Source organism: Falco biarmicus, chromosome Z (genome assembly GCF_023638135.1).
Source record: "Falco biarmicus isolate bFalBia1 chromosome Z, bFalBia1.pri, whole genome shotgun sequence".
Taxonomy (NCBI): Eukaryota; Metazoa; Chordata; class Aves; order Falconiformes; family Falconidae; genus Falco; species Falco biarmicus.
The window spans coordinates 19,213,266-19,234,638 of record NC_079311.1 but is presented as its reverse complement, the minus strand read 5'-3'; positions in this window follow the sequence as shown (position 1 = coordinate 19,234,638).

Sequence of the window (21,373 nt, the reverse complement as noted above, 5' to 3'; positions counted from 1 at the left end):
CTACAAACTTTCAAACTGCTTGTGACTATTCATCAGAGACAGCTTTTCACAATCTATCCATTTCTTGACATAGAGTGCAGTTCCTCCACCCCGCCGCCTTCACCTGTCCTTTCTGAACAGCTTGTAGCCATTACTAGCTGCACTGCAGTCATGGGATTTGTCTCACCAAGTTGCAGTAATGACAGCTAGGTCATGGCTTTCCAGCAGCATGGTGGCTTCCAGCTCCTCCCGTTTGTTGCCCATGTTGTGTGCATTGTTGTAGAGGCATTTTAGCTGAGATGTTGGCCATGTCACCTGAATTCCTTTAAGATATTTCACTGGTGTTCCATGATGGCTCCTATTACCCCAGGAGCTCTTGGTTCATCTGGTAAGGCTTCAAGTGTGCTCCAGTGTACCCAGCAAGCCTCAGAGAAACAGCCTGAGGGCCCTCACTAGTACCCAGTCCCTCTAACCTTGATGTGTCTTCCCACAGCTTGTCGTGGGCGAGCCTGATATTATCCTGCTCCCCTTTCAAGTCTAAAGCTCTGTCAATCAGCCCTGCTAGCTCATGAGCAAAGACTTCTCCCTGCTTTGAGAAAGATGAATCTTCAGGTACGCAAGCAGCCTTGGTGCTGTATAGACCACCCCCCATTGTTGAAAACGCAAAAATTCTGGCAGTGGCACCAGCCTTGGAATCATGTATTAACAGACTGGGTCTGTCTGTTTCTTCCAATATCACTGCCCGCAACTGGAAGGGTAGAGGAAAAAAATTACCTGTACTCTAGATTTTTTTTACCAACTGTATTTTGGCCCTGATGTTCCTTTTGGTTGCCATTGGACTACACGTTGCAAATTCATTGTCATCCACATGTAAGAGCAATAATGGGTAATAGACCTAGGGCTGTACCAGACCAGGAAGTGTCCTAGTGATGTTCCTAACCTGGGCTCCAGGGAGGCAGCAGATTTCCTTAAGCAGAGGGTTTGTCTGGCATATCGAACCCTTTGTTCTCCTCAGAAGAGAGTCACCTACAACTATAACTTCTCTTTTTTCTCTCGTGGAGGTGGTCATGATATAGTGGATAGGCCTTTCTGACCTTGGTAACACCTCTGGTGTAGATGGACGATCATCCACATCACCCACTGATTGGCTTTTCCACATCTTGATCCTCATACCTCTTCTATAGAGGCATCTAGGAAGGCAAGGTAGGCAAGGAGGGAGTTTGCCTACTACCCTGGTCTACCACCTTGCCACCATTCACTCCTTTCCTTTAAGCTACTGCCTTCTGCCTGGTGTATGTGTGTGATAATTTCAGCCTGACTTCCTTGATTCCATGATCAACATATCTAATAATTCTTTCTCACCAACTTCGTCAGTGATAGAAAATCAAACTAATACATGGCCCCCTCCAGGGTGAAAGCATTACTTAGATAATTTTGAGCATCTTCCCTCTGATACCCTGGTTTATATAATTTTCTTAGAGTATGAAAATACCTAATCTGGCAGGGACCTCTGGAGATCACCAGGTCCTACTTTCTGTTGAAAGTGAAGTCTTAGGTGAGATAATCTGGGCCATGTTAAGATGAGCCTTGAATATTTCTGGTGAAGTAGACTTCACTAGTTCTCTTGGAAACCTATTGCAGTATTTTATTGCTCTCATGGTGAACAGTATTTTTCTTATATCCAACAGAATTTCACCTGAAGCAACACTTGCCTGCTGCTTCTTGCCCTGTCAGCATGATTGCTTGTGGAGGGAGCATGTCCATCATTTTAACTACTTTTTAGGTAGTGAAAGACTGTGATTAGTTTGCCTTTGAGCCCTGTCTATGTTGAACAAACCCTCTTTTTTAAACCTCTCCTCATATGTCATGTTTTCCAGCCCCCTAATCACGTTGGTGGCTCTTCTCTGCTGGACTTTCTAATTTTCCAATGTCTTACTTGAACTAGAGGACCAACACTGGACATAGTACTCCAGATGTAGCCTCAAAAATGCCAAGTAGAGTTGGGTAACCACATTCTTTGGTGGGCTGGCTATAATTCTGTTGATGTGGTCCAGCATATAGTATGCCTTAGAAGCTGCCAGAGTTCACTGCTTGTTCATGTTCAGTTTCATGCCCATTTAGGATCTTTCTAGCACAGATACCTCTCAACCTGACAGTTCCAGCTTGTACTGCAGCTTGGGATTTCAACACCAGATGAAGGCCTTGGTATTTTGCTTTGGTAAGTCTCATGTAGCTCTTGTTGGCTGTCTTCAAACCTGTCACTGTCAATGTTAATGGCTCTGTGTAGGACAGTCCTTCCTTCCACCTCTTCTCCCTGTTTTTATACACAGATTTGGAAATGGTGCCTTCAGACTTGTCGTTCGAGTAATTTATAAGGATATTTAAGATTATTGGACTCAGTATTGACCCTAAGGAGCTCTGCTTGCCACCAGATGCCAGTTTGACTTTGAGTCCTTGTTCACTACATTTTGAGCTCAGCACTTCAGCCCATTTTCTACCCATCTGGTGCTCCACTTCTCCAGTTAATAACTTCTCAGCTTTTCAACAAGGATGTTCTGGGATGCTGTGTCAAAAATGTTGTTAAAGTCAAGGTAAGTGATGCCCTGCCTCTCACCTCACCTCACCCACCAAACAACTTGCTTCATAGAAGACAGTCAGGCTGATGAAACATGTTGGCTTTTCCCAGTCACCTTCTTGTGTCTGGAAATAGCTTCCATGAGGACCTTTCTTGAGTCTCTTTTTCAAGGAATGAAGTAAGACTGACTTCTCTATAGTTTCAGAGATCACTCTCTTGACCTTTTGCACATGGGTGCAGTATTTGCCCGTTTCCTGTCATCCAGTACTCTCCCTGACCTCCATGACCTAAAGCTGATAGAAAGATAGAATTTGCAAAGATGTCAGCTAACTGTCATGTTGTGAGATTGTGATATATTGTAGTACTTTTCTGCATTGATCGTTAGTGGAAATGTAGGTCCATAATCAGGATATTTTTTTTAATATTAAAATTTAATAACAGCAATTCAGTCAACAGGATATATTGTCCATTCTAAATGAAAAATTGATAGGAAATATAATTTTGTCTGAGTGACTACATTCTCCATCGTATGTGTTTTATTGTTCTGGGACATTCAGTGGAAAAACATGTGGCTACAATCGGCTGCAGCAGAACTATTTGTAGGAAAGAAAGCAGACCTAGTCTATGTATTCACCATACATAATCAGTGGTGTAGCTCACCACATCACATCATGTTTTCAAGAACTAAAGATATAGCACAGTATGAGATACCTAATCATGAAGCTGAATTGCTGTAATTTTTTCAGGTACTCAAATCCTTCCCTGCAAAGTCCATGACAAAGACTTTCCAGAAAAATTGTAATCACTACCTGTTTTATGATCAGTGTAACGTCTAATCTATTTCTAATCTACTGAAGTACATGCAGTGGCTCACGTACATTTGGGAAGAAATATGCATATAAAACCTGCTGTACTCAGTTGTCTGATCAGTGTGTAATCCTACTTCATTAGGGAAAGATAATATAACCAGCTGAAAATGGAAACCTTGCTATTCCAGCCTTGCTTCATCAAAAATCTCCTATCACTGATCTACTGCTGAAAGAGAACAGAAAAAAATTTGGCTGCACAAGGTAGTGATGAAAATAACAGTTCTGCTACACTTTTCTCTCTATTCTTCAGCTTTATTTTATGACGGCAAGAGATGAAAATGTTTCTTTTCAAGGGAAGAATACTTTCTTTAGCAGGATATGGTCTTCTGTACAGCTCCAAGTGCAGTCTCAAGCATATTGCCATTATTATCTCAAGTGCTACTCATGACTACATTCTGCCTCCATCTCGCAAATAAGTAATAGGATAAAACAGAATACAAATATCCTTGCAAAAGTCTTAGCACACATTTCTGGAAGCCCAGTAGTAGTAGGCCAAGCAAACATGCTAACAAGGAAGTCTTTGAGTTCCACATGTTTCCTCCTAGAAAGGCAGGCAGCAGAAAACTTCTAAAAATCTCTTGTTTTGCATTGCTGTTTGTTTTTGGTTTTTTGGTTTTTTTTTTTTTTTTTTTTTTTTTTTTGTAAAAGAAAGCTCTTGAACCCATATTTAATAGTGGCATGTCTATTTATTTATTCCTGAAATTTAGAAGGTGAAGTATTGTCAAATAGCAGTTTGTGGTGTTTCTGCAGTAAGATGGAAGTCTTGAACTGGATGCATTTATGAAACAGACTAGGTGAAGCGGCTGTCTAGGATGGCAAAGGACAGGAAGCAAGAGATCCTTTTGAACCTTTGTCTCCTATTAAAAAAAAGCTCCAACAGTTCAAAAAATGAGATCTACTTTAATGTAGATTATGTATTTAGGAACATTAAACATTCTCATGTTCCCTCATTGTTTGATCAGGAAATATTTAAATGTTTTTAATATTGCAGGTGGTTTGCTCTGTGTGCATTAATCTCATCCGCTAATTCCTGTCTTGTTAGAACCTCTTGTACCAAAAATACAGGCTAGATTTTGTCATCAACATATTTTTTTTGTAAGAATTTGGTCTCAGGAATTTAGGATAGATTTACTATATGTTTGAAAGTTTTATAATATAAAGCACAAAAATGTTATACACTTAAAATGATCTAAGAGGACTTATTTAAAACTGACCGCAAAGAAATGAGCTACATAGTTCAATTGCAGACTGATAATGCTAAGTTTCATGGATATTTTGATGGAAGATACTGTTGTTACTGGGGAAATTAATGCATGTATTTGACTTGAGATGGTGCAGCTTATTTCTTACACTTAAGACAGAAAATCGAGGATGAGAAAGTCACAAAATCCTTGTGGAAACTGAATCACCTAAGACCATTGCCAAAGTGAGTGATACCGTAGAAATGCTGAAAGCCAAGCCTAACTGATGTTTGCAGTACTCTTGCCTTTTACATAACATTTGTGATCCCTGGCAAAGTCAAACTGTGGTTTCCTGTTGACAACTCTTACTCTCATGACGAAAAGAACAATGTAAATCATAAATAGTGTACCTAAAATTACACGTCGTAGATCTTATTAAAGTTGTTTACTATATATAGTATTATATGCTTCTCTCTGTGTACACACATTTGTACACAGACACACACACACATACATAAACACAGCCAGATTCACAAGCCACATATGTGAGCCCTTTACCCTGTTTTAACCTATTCATCTTTTCCTTTCATCTTCAAGACAGTTTCTAGAACACATGGAAGGGATCCCAGTACTGAAGTGTCCCACCCACACTAGGGGACCTGTGCAATCCATTTTCCACCACAGATGAGAGAGATATGGCTCATCTCTAATTAGTGGTGTACGATGCAGGTAAACACTTAAATGTGTGGAAATTGTTAAAGTAACTGTTACACCTTTCAAATTCTCTGACATTTTATTCTTCTGCTTCCTTTTGCTATACTTTCCCACTTGCTTTATTGTAAGAAATAGATATAAATGACCTGTAAAAAAGTAACTTGTCAGGGGCAAGTCAGAAAATTTTATGTAGTCTTCTATGAGGCTGGAACAGTATATTCAGAAAAAGGTATTTGTAGTTGTGGATATCTGTGCTTACAATTGTTACCTTAATGGCTTCTCTGTTTTCCTCTGCTGAGCTTAGATTGTTTGCATATGTGAAGAAGTTTTTGTTTGTTTGTTTCTGTTTTTTCCTTTCCTTTTTTTTTCTTCTTTTTTTTTTAATGAGCATTGTATGAAAGCTTTTATTACAACACAGTTTAGCAGCAAAAAGATGCTGATCAAAGCAGATTTACATAGATTGGTCTAATATAAGGTTACTTTTTACACTTTTGTAACTGTCCTATATAGCTGTACAAATGTAATTCTGAGTGTGTATTAATTTCATTTTTCATCCTTTACCAATGTTATAGAGTATTCATGCATACAGTTTTATAGCTTTTAAGATAGAGTCCAAAGTTACTTTCAGACTTGTTTGAACCAAACAATAGTTTGTAGTGCCTTATTTTTTCGTTACCTTTTTATCAACTACCATTTCTAAAATAGAATTAATTGATAATGGAAATTAATAGAAACAGTGAACATATTTAAATGTAAAGCCAAGCTTGACTAGGAGGAACAGAGAGTTTAATCTAAAAATAGAATTCTTATATGCAGTTGTAAAAATATCTCAAAGAATAATCTTCAACAAAGAAAGCTGATGTGCACTGCCTTATTTGCAATACCCCATAAGTTAATTAATTTTAAAATCTTTTGCCCATGTTTTCAGGAAAACTGAAGAAAATATCAGTCTGGATATTTGACCTCATTTAAAAATGTTATCTGAATAATTTCAGCTTGTAAAATGAACAACAGGTTTCTTGAGATCTTGGCCACATCACACTTGTCAAACAATTTCTTGTGTAAAAAAGAAGACTGCTGATAGAGGAAAAAATATATATGTGATGTTGGTGAAAGCAGGGAAACTCCCTGATGAACCTATAAAACCAAACAAAAAGTAAAAGGCTAAACCAAGCAAATGCTGACAATATTCAGACTTTTTTAATCTGAAGCAGATGTGCGTCATATGGTACTTTCCATGTGACTTTTCAGCACAGGACGCAAAAATCTTACTAACCTTTTTAGACTTGGAAGAGATAGGAGAGCTACGTGACAAGTGGTGTAGACAGTGGAGAGAAATAAAATTGTTTAGCATTAGGTATAGCATGTTGGCACTTTGTAGGAGTTACCAGAGCTGAAGTAACAATTGTACTTTTTTAATTGAGATTAAGGGTGCCTAGAGGTTTACAGATGAGCTGATGCAGCTTCAGATATGCAAACAACAAGATATTTTTAGCAGGTATTTGGTTTCTGAGGGAACTGTTCATGTAAATAAAAAGGTTCGTTTTCTCACTGACTTAGATTAGAGCATAGGGTTTATTTGCAGAACAAGCTGTGTATGGGAATAAAGTGCTTTTCTCACTATTGAGAGCCATGAAGCATAAGAAAGGATTACTTTCTTTTGTGTCAGGATAGGTGCACTGAGAAAAAGTAACTTAACACTTCGCCTTTAATCCTCTAGGGCTTGATTCTTTTTAGCAATTAAGTTAGCCTCTTGTGCTCTTACACAAGAAAAAATATCACAAACCTGATACAGGGCTGCATCCCCGCAAGGTATTAGTTAAAGGTGCTTCCAGACTATCTATGGAGAGCCGTTGAAATGGGTGATTACAGTATATCTGTGGAAGACTACAGTGGTGGGTCAGGGCCGTGTTGCCCCTGTCATGACTGTTCTAGATACATACAAGGAAAACATGGATTAGGTCTTGGTTGCAGCACAGATACACTTACAGCTTTTGTAACAATACAGCATATTTTTATACAGCATATTTGCACTTGCATTTGTGGGTGATTTTCTGCTTCTCAATGCTGTCTGCAGTGTGTGTGTCCCTCTATTGTATTGGCTTTGGTCAGCATAGACCTTCGGACATGAGGGCTGTATCCTTTGTTCCCAGACTGAGCAATAAGAGGAAGTATTCTTACTCTTCTTTGCTGTAGGCTGACTGCATCCACCTGGTATTTGTTATGTTTACATTCCCTTCTATTCCTCACTGTGAGGCAACAAGATTTATTTGAGGCCATAATCTATAAAGATAAGCAGAGATATTTTAATATTAATTTTATGTTCAAGCTGCTGATTTGGGAGCAAGTGTTGACAATGGGACATATAATGGGATCAACATAAAACATCCTGAAAACAATAAATAAAAAGAACAGTCCTACTTTATGTGACATTATTGGTGGCAGCTTTCTGGTGCATAAATCATTGAGCTGAAGTTTCAGGCCTAAATTTACTGGCACACTGTGAAATACACAAAGGATGCTGCTTCTGCACACACCAACAATTGTTAAAGACAGAAAACTTTTCAAGTGATGAAACATTTTTGAATGTGGCTTTTGAAAACCAACTGAGATAATAAAAAGTGTTTAATGACAGTGACAGAAGATGATGCATGTTTCCTCTGCTGGAAAATGATTTTAAGTCAACTACATTTGATCTCCTTTGACCTTGTATTTACTCTCCAGCACTTCTAGAGCTTTCTAACATAGCTACATTTTGAACAGAATCTAGAATATACAGTTTCCCTTATATAGTTTTTAAATGTGTGGGTTTTGTGTGGTTTTTTTGTTTGTTTTGTTTAAGTCATTTCTATCAAATAATGAAAAAATATACAATATGTTCTGGGGAAATAACTTTTCTATTTCCTTCTAAGAAAAAGTTTGCTAGAGGAGTAATGTCATCACACCTAAATAGGATTCATATTTATACCATGTACAATAAGAAAAAGACAAAATACTTTACAAATGCCATCATTTGACTTGCTGTCTTGTAAAAGTTTTAAAGTAGCTGCAGATGGTTTTTGTGATTCCTGACCGGTGAGTCTAACAGGTGGGAAGAACTGCTGACTTTGTCTCATAGATGGCTCAGATCTGGAGATGTAAAACCTGAAGACGAATAAAGGCAATTTTTCTAGTTTCTATTTTTTATTTAAAATAATCAAGAAATGCTTCTGAACACTCCTATCTTTCTGGACACTCCTACTCTTCCTACATGCTGGCTTCATTCTGTTGTCATTGAAAACATTCATAGTAGTGCAATGCAGCATAATTAATGTATTTATTAAGAGAACCTTATTACAGCTTACAGTTTTCTCAAACTGACAAATCTTATCTGCTAAAAACACCACAAGAAAATTTTATCACCAGTTACTGCTCTGGATGTTCATGTTATTTGAGATTCTGATGTTGCTGAACAATAATTGGAAAAGAACAAAGAAAATAGGCAACAAACAAAAATAATTTCTCAAAGCAGTGCTCTTCTGGAACAGGTATGATTTTAGTTTGACTGTGCATTTCATCTGGCACAAGCACCTAAGCACCAAACCACTGGCTAGCTCTTCTGAAGCACTGCCAAGTTGTTACATCACCTGCGCTTTGCTTCAGGCCTCTTCTCACACAAAGAAAACACAGGCATGGGGCAAGTTAAAGCATCAGAAAGTTGGGCTTCACTATAAAAAGTAACAAACTTCAATGACATTATTGGTTTTAATTTTTAAAAAAAAACAACATCTACTCCTGTTTGTGCTCTGCAGGCCCCTTTCTATTACACAGTGTCTGACTGTGAAAGGAACAAGATATTCTCCCTTCCCCCTACCCCCAGCCCCTCTTTTACTACCACAATTAACAGTTTCTCGGCTTTCAGAAAGAAACTTCATCTTCTTCTCTTTTAATTAGGACTTTATATTTTGTGAATATCTGTCCACTAGAGCAGTGTCCTTTTCTCTGGTTGGCACTTGCAACTTGAAACAGCTCTTATTTAAAAGGCAGAAAAATGAACATTTTGAAAGGATGTTTATACAGTGTTTCTATTCTAGTGGCTGAAAGGCAATGTTTTTTAATGTACAGTTTAAAATGTTTTATATCAAGTTGAGCCTTACACAGATACATTTCATTAAACCTGTAAGACTTTCCTTCTTACCCCATTAAATTCCATTATCAAAATTACCAGTCTGTGGCTTAAAGTCTTAAAGTTATACTGCTAATAATTGAGCAGTTTCTTTCAATGCCAAGTGCAATTTAAGATGAAACATGGCTATTTTCTCTGCCAGCTGTAAATCTTGAGCTGGAAATAGCCCCAAAATTGCAAAATTTCTGTCTACCTGACAAACATTGACTTTCACTACGTGATCCATCTAAGAAATAAAATCAAAACCAAACACAAGTAGCAAACTGCCAAGAAGGGTGATATTTAGAGGATTAAACAGAGATAAGTAAACTACTCACATGAGTAAGTGAATAATGACTGTATCTTGAACTTAGGTTTTCAATCAGGTGAAAATATAATTGTGGTTTTGACTTCATCAGATCTTCACTTTTAAGTACACAAAAAACAAAGATAACTTGTACAGGATTAAAGAACCCCCACTCACATACTGATTTTGTTCCCAAAATATTAATGTGTTTATCTGTTTTTCCCCATTGAGAAAAAAGATTACTTTCTCTTTCTAACAACCCCCCAAATTGGCTTGCTTTTCAACAACAAAATAGTCCATATGGTATTTCAAAATGGATTTTAAAATTTGTGTGAGCTGACTTATCCAAGTGAATAGTAACCATCTGGACTTCTCAATAGATCAATATGCATCAAGCAACAAAGACAGAATTCTGAACATAAAAAGAGGTGTTTGCAGTCACTAATCTTCTTAGCCACCTTTTAGTCCACAGGCATTGAGTTAGAATGTCTTTTTTACTTGCAATAATTCTGGCACTTTAAATACATACTGTTTGTGCCAGTTTTGATATAGCCATGAAAGCTCCTTCCAGTAAAAAAATTGGCGATCATAGTCAGCATATTTTTTTCTCTTGGTATTATAAATGATCTGGCTGTGTTACTGACTTACTGATTCTTATACTGAAGTGTGATAGTTTCTCTTGAGTGATACTGAAGTACCTACATGTTAAAATCTCAAAGCTGGTTTCTCTGAGGATGATGAACATGTCATGTGCTCTGCAGATCCTCAGAATTACTCTTTAAAGAAAGTCTGCTGGTTTGGTGGTGTTGTGGTTTGAAAACAAGCTGCCCCAAAAAGTGACATGATTAAGACATGATGTGTATGTCTGCAATGTGCAGTGCAGGAACTGACGCTGTTAGTTTGATCCAGTGTAGCGCAGCAGTTCCAGCTAAATGCATTGAGGGGTGATGGTACTAGTTATGTTCCCAAATCCTGCATAGGTGTATTGGTAAAGTGTTGTACCTCATGAAAGAAATTCTACTTCTTACAGCTTTTTTCTTTTGTCAAGGAAGTGCAAACCCCATTCTCCATATGTCTGAATGATAAACAAGAATGTGAAAGTACCTTCAGTCCCAGAACCCAGTAAATGTCTATGATAAATAAGTAGACCATAGGGTTCTTCTGGTTTATTTCCTAAGCTGCTGCATCTGGTCCAGTTCTACATAGGAGAGCACTTCAAATTTTCATTGGTAGCTTTCACTTAGCCAAAATTCAGTGTATTAGACAAAGCCTTCTTTAAAGACTTCCTGGCCTCCCCTTCTGCCAGTTACTTATTTGTGGTGTCATTGTTCTTCCTACTCTACATGCATTTTACAATAAGGGTTGTTCTGACTGAAAGAAAATGCCACTTTATTTACAGAGAACTACAGAAGAATATCATCCAAAGAATGAGCGTAATCCCCTCCACCCTCAACCTCATGACAATCAGTTAAGTGACAGAGAGTTGTAGATGGCCCTAGTAAATTATAGGTGACTGGTGAGACAAAACTCCCCACTGTGAACTAATGTATAAATGTAACTTTTAAAGACTGGAAGCTCTGTGATCTCTTAATATTCAATTCACACTAAACAAAAAGGGCAAATTACTTAAACTGGCTGTTATACTGAACATAACAAAAGTGGATTATTTACATTTGCCCACCAGGGCACAGTACAGGACTTTTCTGTGCTATTTGGATTCCTTGTTCGTCTTGAGTAGTATGGATGCTCCAAATGATTTCATTTCTTTACTTGGAACAAATGTTCCTTTAGATCATATCTGAGATGTTACAACCTCTCAGCCATTATGTACTAAGGAAATGTTTAACTTGTTGGTGATGTTGGTGATTAAAACAACTCTCAGTTGTTTTAATTACATTCACTATGTTAATGAGTTGCATAATATTCTATACTTTTGCCAACTTTCTTGTTTTTCCTGCTGTTTTCATAGCACCTACTTCAAAATGAAAAACTTCTGCCCATTGTTAACTAAGGGTGAAGCCTTGGTAAGACTTTTGTTGAGACCCTAGATACACATATGTCCAATGCTTGATAACAAGCACTTGACTTCTAATGTTAAGCATGTGGTAAATGTGTGACTGGAGAGGGACTACAGAAATAACATAGGAGGCTGCTTAGACTTTCTCTGAAAAACGTGGGCTGTGATAGCAGCAAACAGAGGAACTGGCAAGGAAACCTCATGTCTGGATCTAGATTAGGAAAGGATTTTGCCTTTCAGGTTGACACTGCATAGATATAGACTTGGCACATTTCATTTTAATAAATGAAGTGATTTCTGCTAGTTATGAAATATTTCTGTTTTAAAGCAAATAAATAAATACATAGTAAAAAGAAACAAATAGTTTCTCTCCTGCATTCTAAACCTCCTTGTTCTTCAAACGTATTTGGGACCTCATTACAGACCCTTTGCTACTGGATTCTGGGTCTCCAACTGAAAATGTTACATAAATCTGGAAGTTTAAGACATTACAAAGAAATCTACTTCATTTTGGTGCTAATTTTAAACAAGTTCTTAATTTTTGTGAATATTTATTTAAAAACATTACTGTAGGATCTATGGAAGTATGTTTGTATATTCACTCCTGAGGATACAATGACGTTCACATCCACTACTTCCTGAAATAGGTGCATTTCAAAGGAACAGTTTTTTTGAGAGATTAAAGTAGATAAATATAAACAACAGAAAGAGAGATGTGCTAACCCTAGCTTTGATGAAGTCAGAGAGGTAGAGAGGAAGGTACTGAATAGAGAATGAAGATCCTTGAGGGAATAATTAATCAAGGCTTTGATAATGCATTAAGTCTCTAGGCTGTGACTAGGTGACTCTGATGGAATTTGAAAAGTATGCATCTGAAGTACATATCTGCTACTGCACCAGCTAAATGGACAACTGGTAATTTGAAATATGCCATTCCTCTTCAGTACTGATTTCCCAGTTATAAAAGTCAAAGTATGTCTACAAGCATTTTGGCAACTAGTTTCATAGAGACTCAGAGTTTGAGGTGGAATTCAAGGGGAACAGAGACCAGTTAAATAAGATGAGCTATATCCATGAAGAACCTTGTAGGTAAAAAGCAAATTTGTGACTTTATGAGAAATCAGTTAAATGATTCACAAAAAATACATGAAAGATGATACTGTTTTGTATTAGTGATTAACCTTGCCTCTGTGTTCTGAACCTTTTCTTCCCCTTTTGATCCAGGACAGCTTCAGGAGCATCATACTGTGTATGTAATAATCATTGAATGGAGGCATGGAGGCATGAACAAGCAATGTCAGCAGGAGAAAGTAAGGATAATGGTCAGGTAATATTTCTCAAGTGACAAAATATAGCTTTTTTCCTTCTTCTAATAAATTTTAAACAACATTTGCGATCTCACAGTGACCCTTTTCTATTTTTGCCACTGAATGCTGGGGCTGTAACTAGAATTAAAGCTCAGGAAGATCATTGTTTCAAATTAGGAGGATATGCTGCTTAAAACCAGCTTAAATTTATTTATTGTGTTTCTAGAAATCCTTTCCACCTTATGTGGAAGGCTTTATGACAGTATCTTCAAAATTTGGGAGATGATTTTAAGTTATCTTTTTAACAGTTTTTCAGATGAGTTGCTGCTTTCTCAACATTTTGTATCCTCTGTTTGAAATACATTTTAGTCCAAATGTGTATCTAGTCTTGCTAGATTTCAGAAAAGAAAGAAGGGGCAAGGCACTGACAAAACACATGGCTGCAGGAGAAGATGTGGTCATAGGCATCTAATAAAATCTGAGTTTTCTGCTAGTAATAAAAGCTCCTATTTACAGATTGTTGCAAAAGCATACCACAGCAGACATCAGAAACACTGATGAAGGCATTCAGGATATTTTATTATTATTTTTAAACACATGTTCCTTGGCAGATCATGTTTTTCTCAGGACTATGAGGAAAAATCAATAGGGAATGCACTTCAGTGCTCCGATTATCAGTAACTCAACAGGAATAGCACATACTTAATAATTCCCTGGATTAGACTTTACTCATTTGACTTGCATCTGCAAGTAACTTAAGCAAATTGATAAAGGTCATTTTTCCTTCCTTAGTATGGCCAGGATTGGATTAAAAGCTCATTACAAATGGGATCTTGGATGTCTCTGTAGTTCTTCCCAGAATTTCAGAAGTCATTCTTACTCAGCTAGAGTTTCACATTATTTTGTGTTACTGGGTGGGCCAGTACAAAATGAGGGGATCCTGCTCTGAAAAGGCGTTGTCCAAAATTAGCATGGTGTGAGTTTTGTGCTTTGTTGCATGGAATTTCTATGCTAATGTGCTCAGTTTACAGCTGAAAGTATATATTTTCTGACTGCCAGTTCTTGAACAGGGAGCTAAGCATTGGATTTGACTTGGTAAACCAGTTTTAATGCAACAAACCAAAGAACAGAACATCTTTTTCTCATGGTGTGGTTGGCTCTATAGGACTGACTTGCTAGGGTGAAAACCAAAATGACCTCATTTGGGTCAGCAAAGTATTGGCAGTCATAGGAAGCTTTTGCTTAAGATGCAAAAGGTGTATTTTCATTTGAGACTTCTGTAATAGTCCCACCCTTTAAATTACCTGTCACATTGGTAGGCTCAATAGGTCATTGTGATCAGATATGGTTTTAATTCTTTGCCTCTGAAGGCAGGGAAGCTAGTCTAGCACTTGATATCTGCTGTCTCACCTGTTGATTAGGAGCCAATCAGATGTAGAACTATGAAAGAACTAGTGAAAGTGACCAAAACCGTGAAATATTGTGATAAACTGTCATTCTTCTAATTCTAAGTGATCTCAAGAGAGAAGGGTCTCATGTGTTCTTCTCTGGTGAGGTGCCAGCCCCTTTTTACAGAGGGGTCAGTGCTTCAGGGTTCTCAGGAGGCTTGGCGTGAAGTATGCTTGGCTACATTGCATCATGATAGTTACTCACAAGCCAGAGAAATGTAAAGGCATGAAAGCACTCAGGCAAAAGCCAGAAAAACTCTCTGTGACCTTGTGCCCTACTTACCGTTGCTGTTTAGCTCTCTTTCTGTAATTTGCTGTTAAATGTCTCGAACAGGTGGCAAGAACTGACAGCAATATGTAGATGATCATTACAAAGAATGTGCAAACATTAAAGATAGGTGAAAGCAGTTATGTTATTTTACTTTAAACATATAAATCTCCAAGTGCTTTCACTGAAAGATACAGCATTCCTGACTGGTTGAGTCAGAAAAGTCAGTATGTCATGGAAGTTATTGTAGAAAACTCTTGATTTGGTCTCCATGTGGAAGAGGAGGTGCAATAAATCGAGGAATGGATGATTTTTGGCTACAGAATTCAATAATATGAACAGAGAGTCTGCTGATTTCATGTTATGAGGATTGTATTCAGTTTGAAATATTTAAATTTAGATGTCTAAATGTGGATGATGGTGTACTAGTTAGGTGAGAAAGCCTTGCAGATACTGGTGGGCATTGCAGGCATGAGCTGAAATTAGTCTTGCGGCAGCACTGCTTGTATTGGTTAGATATCTCTATTGACTATAAGCAGAGCTACAGAAGAGCAGGGGTAAGAACCTAAGAATAACGGTCTCAGTTTGGAGATGTTTCATGGAGGCATTTATGGAATACGGTGTCTCACATAATTCAAGGAAAATATTTTAAAAATAGAAATGGGCAGGCACACCCTAAACAATAGGTTTTGCAAGTAGACAAATGCGAATTGAGTTATGTGTGAGTATGTTATGTCATCTTACTGTGTGCAGAGGGGATTTGATCAGTGAGATTTTTAGTGGTGCAAAAGGATGTGGTAGCTCAAGGAACATGTATCATTTTTCTATGCGTTGATATGCATATTTCCACATTAGGTCACAGAAGCTCAAAACACAGAAATCAATGGACAATTTCATGATGTCTCAGTTTTAGTACAAGTATCTGACACACATTTAAAAAAGTATGGATCATGAGCCGTCCCTGTGAGATGAAAAAATAGGAAAAGACCACCAAATGCAAACTTCATGTTCTATGTAAGAGGTTGCGGCTTTGGAACACACTTTTGAGCTATACTATTTATTCAGCCAGTTGCAGTGATAATGAGAGTCAATTTAAACATTGCAAAAAACTTAGTGGAGTCTTAGAAAAAAGGCATCGCTGATGTTTTGCAGGAGACAAAAGCACAGTTTTAATCAAGACATGTTTGTGGAACTTATCTGATGGAGTGAAGTAAATGTTGCTAGACAAATGCATATAGCAAGCTGTAAAGTGATTATTCAATGATAATTTATGAACAATTTAAATGGAATGGTCTTATCAGAAAGAGAAAGGCATCTTGGACAATTTTATTTATGAACGCTTTTCACTTTTCCCTGGTAAATGAAGAGTGTGCAGCATGGACATCATATAACACATAACTCTTTTAGGCTATTACTATTCTTCTTGAACTTGTTCTTTACCTAGCAGTCTCTTTAAATTATTAAGAATTACTGAATGAGTTTCATCAGAGCATCTATTGGGAGTACACTTAAAATAGTGCAGGCACATGCTAGTGCATAACTTTAAGAAGCGTTGTTTACCATCCCACCATATACACAGAGGAATTTGTCCAAATGTTCTGCTATAGTATTATCACTCCACTTGTACAGTAATTAAAAAAAAAAAATATATAACCATCTAAGCTTTTTTTAGAGGTAGTCTGCAGATTCTAAACCATCATGGATGTCCCTGAACTGCTGCCTCATGGGGGTTTTTTTGGGTCCCGTCCATTGTGTCCTTCCCCCCTCGCCCTGCTAAGAAGCTGCCATCTCAGTTCTTCAGCCATCTCCTTGACTCCTACAAAACTGTTTCTAGAGCCCTCTTGCTATGCTCTGTGATTCCATGTTGAGTATTTCAAATGCATTGTACAGAACTGTGGACAAATCAGCCAGGTAACATAGGTAAATGCATACTCTGGAACAGCGTGCTACAGGCTTGTAAGCTGAGAGTACAGCTAGCACTGATTCTCTGTCTCTTTTTCCTGAACTAAAAGAAAAGAAAATAAGCACAATTAGGACTAAAACATGTGGATTATAGATAAATTTGACTTTTTAAAAGAAATATACTAAGTAAACAAAGCAGAGGCTCAGAGATGCTCTTACATTTTAAGAATTGCCAAGGATCTGGGAGTGCGTGAGAAAGAAGTCACTCAGACCAGGGAATTGACAAAGGAAACTGAAGAGCAGTTAAAAATCTGAAACAGAATTTTTCCTTATTACATAACAAGAACTGTTGGCAAATGAAATATCTATAGATTATGTCATAATAAATACTCATTTAATTTTATATCACTGTGTAAGACTACCATATGGAAAGCTTCAATAACAGCTGTTTTCCAGTCATTATTGCATGTGAAAGTGTTCTGTGAACATTTATAGAATGTCTTGTGACTGTGACACCAGTATTCAGGAGCTAGTTTTTATTAATTCAAAGGCTATTATTTACCATTAAAGTAGGCATTTCAAATACATCTACTGCCCTAATTATGGGGGCAATAATGCGACTGACAAGAGAATTAATTTTTATTTTGGGAAGCAGGTATGTGAAGTGAGTTGGAAAAAGTACAGAGGAAGGTGGTATCCAAACCTTACTCCTGCCCTATTTTTCCTCTGTAATTCAGCCAAAATGTAGATATTTGATACAATATTTTAGTTTCCAATAATTTGTTTTTAGGGCTCTTTTTAGATCATGACTTAAAATCTCATTTGGAGAAAGAAAAAAATTGGAATGTCAAAATGATTGAAGTGGTCCATTTTGAATCTGTGGACCAGAAAGTTCCAATTTTTTGTTTTAAAGACTTCCTGTTTCTGTTTCTGTCCACCCTCCCCCCCCCTTTTTTCTAAAAAAAACCCCCCAACTTTAACATAGCTACATGTAAAAATCATATGCGTTAATTCCTTTACCCAGGCTAAGCTTGAATATGTTCTGGGAGATGTTCCAGGAGATTGTATGAGGTTCAACAAAGAGAAGTGCCAGGTCCTACACCTGGGTCACACCAGCCCCACGCAGCGCTACAGGCTGGGGCAGAGCAGCTGGAAAGGGCCTGGTGGGAAAGGGCCTGGGGGTGCTGGGTGACGGCCGGCTGGGCAGGAGCCAGCAGTGTGCCCAGGGGGCCCAGGTGGCCAGCAGCACCCTGGCTGGTGTCCCCAGCAGTGTGGCCAGCAGGACCAGGGCAGTGACCGTCCCCCTGCACTGGGCACTGCTGAGGCCGCCCCTCGAACCCTGTGTTCAGGTCTGGGCCCCTCTCTGCAAGAGGGACATTGAGGGGCTGCAGCGTGTCCAGAGACGGGCAGCGGGGCTGGGGAAGGGGCTGGGGCACAGGTCTTGTGGGGAGCCGCTGAAGGAACTGGGTTGTTTATTCCAGAGATGAGGAGACTCCGGATGGGTTTTACTGCTTTCTTCAGCTACATGCAAGGAGGCTGTAGGCCGGTGCGGGTCAGTCTGTTCTCCTGGATTACAAGTGATAGGACAAGAGGAAATGGCCTCAAGTTGTACCGGGGGAGTTTAGATTGGATATTAGGAAAAATATCTTCATGGAAAAGGTCGTCAAACATTGGAACAGGATGCCTGGGAAAGCAGTGGAATCACCATCCCTGGAGGTGTTTAAAAAATGCATAGATGTGGTGGTTAAAGACCTCATTTGGTGATGGTTTGGCAGTGCTGGGTTAACAGTTGGACTTGATCTTAAAGGTCTTTTCCAACCTACATGATTCTATGATTCTATGTGTGTTAAAACTAATCTTAAGTATCTTCAGTGATAGGGATTGCATACCCTAACTGTGTAGGCTATTCCAGAGGTTAACTGTGAATGGGAAGGTTTTCTTAATATTTAAGCCAAACCTTCTAAACTTGTTATTTAGGGTGGCCACTGTGGAATTAAACCCGAATTATTGGTGGCTGTTCCTTTTGAAGCTGTGAGGAGTATTGTTGTATTCTCGTTTTGTCCTCCCCTCTCTTTAGGTGACAGTAATGTAAAACACAATTTACAAAGTCAAAGTCAGAATAAAAGATGGTTACATATATTCTTCATGAATACATCAGTGCATTTATTTTCTAAAGGTATGGCAAGGCAGCATTGATTGTTCAGAAAGGCACTTCATGCATCTCTTTCTCTTTCTATCAAGAAAGAACCTATATATTTTTAAATAGTTGTCAGGCTTCCTGCCAAAAAGAAAGACTGGACTTAAATGTTCTAAATTTCTTTGAATCTTTTTATTTTTTCTCTTATGGTACCACACAGTCATCTCGATCTTGCAAGTTGTCTTCGTTTTATCTCTGTGAGGGAAAACCTCAGAGAAATTATCCATTTCTTTTTCACTTCTTTCAAAATAGCCCACAACTAGGTAATCCAACCAAAACCCTCCCTGTTATACTTAATTTACCAATGTTGCAGAAAATGGGAATACTGAATATCAGGCGTTCAGATGTATAATAGAGCGGCTAGTTTACAAGACATGCAAGACATGCCTGTGTAAGGTTTTGTTGTTTTATTTTTTTAAAAGCCTCTCTTGTCAAACAGTTCCAAAGTACTGACATAATAATGATTCTGATTAGTTCTAATGACAAGTCCTTAGGGCTGCATTTGGTGGATAAGTAGCTTGAGCTTAGTATTATGATCAGCACTGATTTTAGTGTTGATTTGAATGACATTTGGCAGACAAGCTCACCATACTCTCTAAACTTGCACTTTATGCCGTATGGGAGATTTTACGTTCATGTATATAGTGATTTAATGCTGCAGCTAATCATCTTTCATAAAAAACTTCCAAGTAAAAGAAATTATATCATGTTTTCAAATCTTTTCCAAATTGTCACTTTTCAAGGAACGTGAGACCATATCTTTAGTAGTTGTATAACATTTTTCTTCCTAAAACTGATGGCTGATTTTATTCCTCTTTGTTTCCACATTTTCTTTATGTTATCATACTACTGAACTAATGAAAGGAATATTGATACAGACTTCAAGGTTTTCTTTATTATGTTGGTAGTAAAACCCAACTGTTTGTATTTCACTGGTAATAGTGTTTACATTGTCTACAGTCAATCAATGTGGATGAACAGATGAATAGAGAGTAGTCTTTAAGCTTTTATAAAGTCATCTGTGAACCCAGTTCCTGCATCAAGGCCAGAACTTGTGGGTGACCCAAAGTAGCCTTTCAGAACAAGTGGGGGGGTTGCAGCACTATAATATACTCATCATCTGTTCTGAGTACTAACCTGTATTCATTAGGTTAACTTTGCCTAATTGTATCTTGTGAGCATTTGATATATTTATGCTTTAATTTGATAAATAATCTTTTGTATCTTTTCTTTGTATAGATCCTGCTAGTCTGTGGTTAAATTACCCTCTAGATACATGGAGGCTCCTCATGTCATACGGCTGTTTTGAGAAGTCTGTGTCATTTGAGCGGCTCTTGTTGAATCAGGAGCCTTTTCAAAATGATATTGAGCAAATATCATTTGCCTTTTTCACATCTCGGGACATTGATACCAGAACTGAACATGATTTTTCTGGAATAAAAGGAGACCTTTGAGACAGAGGGCCAGGGACTAGTTCAGGTTTTTCTCTGTCTTTTCTTGTGTATGATTTTGAGAATGAATATGTCAAAAATGGTATATCAATAGGGATGTTTCTTTGCATTTTGTGATTGCAATGTCTGGGCTAAATTTTAAACTGGAGAGTGATACCTAACACCAACTCATTAGGCATTTTGATTTTTGAATTCTTATCATTACAAAATGAAGTTGGAGAATAAAGGCTGTGATCACACTCTAGTTACATAGTGCTGTGATAGAGGCCTGCATTTCAGTAGAGGCTTCATGACCTTTTGCAAGGTACACTGTTTATTCAGGACAGTTAGTCCTCTCTGTTGAGTTTTAGGGAGCAGACTATAGACCCTTCCTTTAAATAACACACTTTCAAGCATTCAAAGGGAATGTTAGCTGAAGACCTTATAGAAAGCCTTCTGAAATGTTTCCATTGATTTCAGATCACATTAGAAGTGCAACCCTGTGTTTTCCTGCCCAGCAAAAACTCTTTTGAGAAAAAAACATAAACATATATCTTTGTACTGCACATATCGAAACAATTTCAGGTAAATTTTGGTTATTCATTTGGTGATATTCACTATGTTCTGTTGATTCCTTCAAATCAGTATAGGACTAATTTTTACTTTTACCCACCTACTTCATAGCAGACCCTTATGAGTTGGTCTCAAGTGAAAAAAAAAAAAAAAACCAAGCAAAAACCCAAACAGTTAAAATCCAAGCCTCAGGACTGAAATGCAACTAGTTCAAGATGATATCCACCAGAGCTAACAGCGAACACTAAAAGATCAGCAGACCTAAAATCTCACAACTAATGTAATGCAAGGAAGAGTCTGAAGCTCATTGCTTTCTGAAGACAGCGAACAGCTTTAGAGTCTGTCTGCTGCTGGGGTTTTAGAGTTTCATTTGTCTTGATCAGAAGGTTTTAGCTTTCAGGTTTATTCAATGTATGAGTCGGTTTTGCTGTAGAGAAGGCTGCTACACAAATATGCTATTGA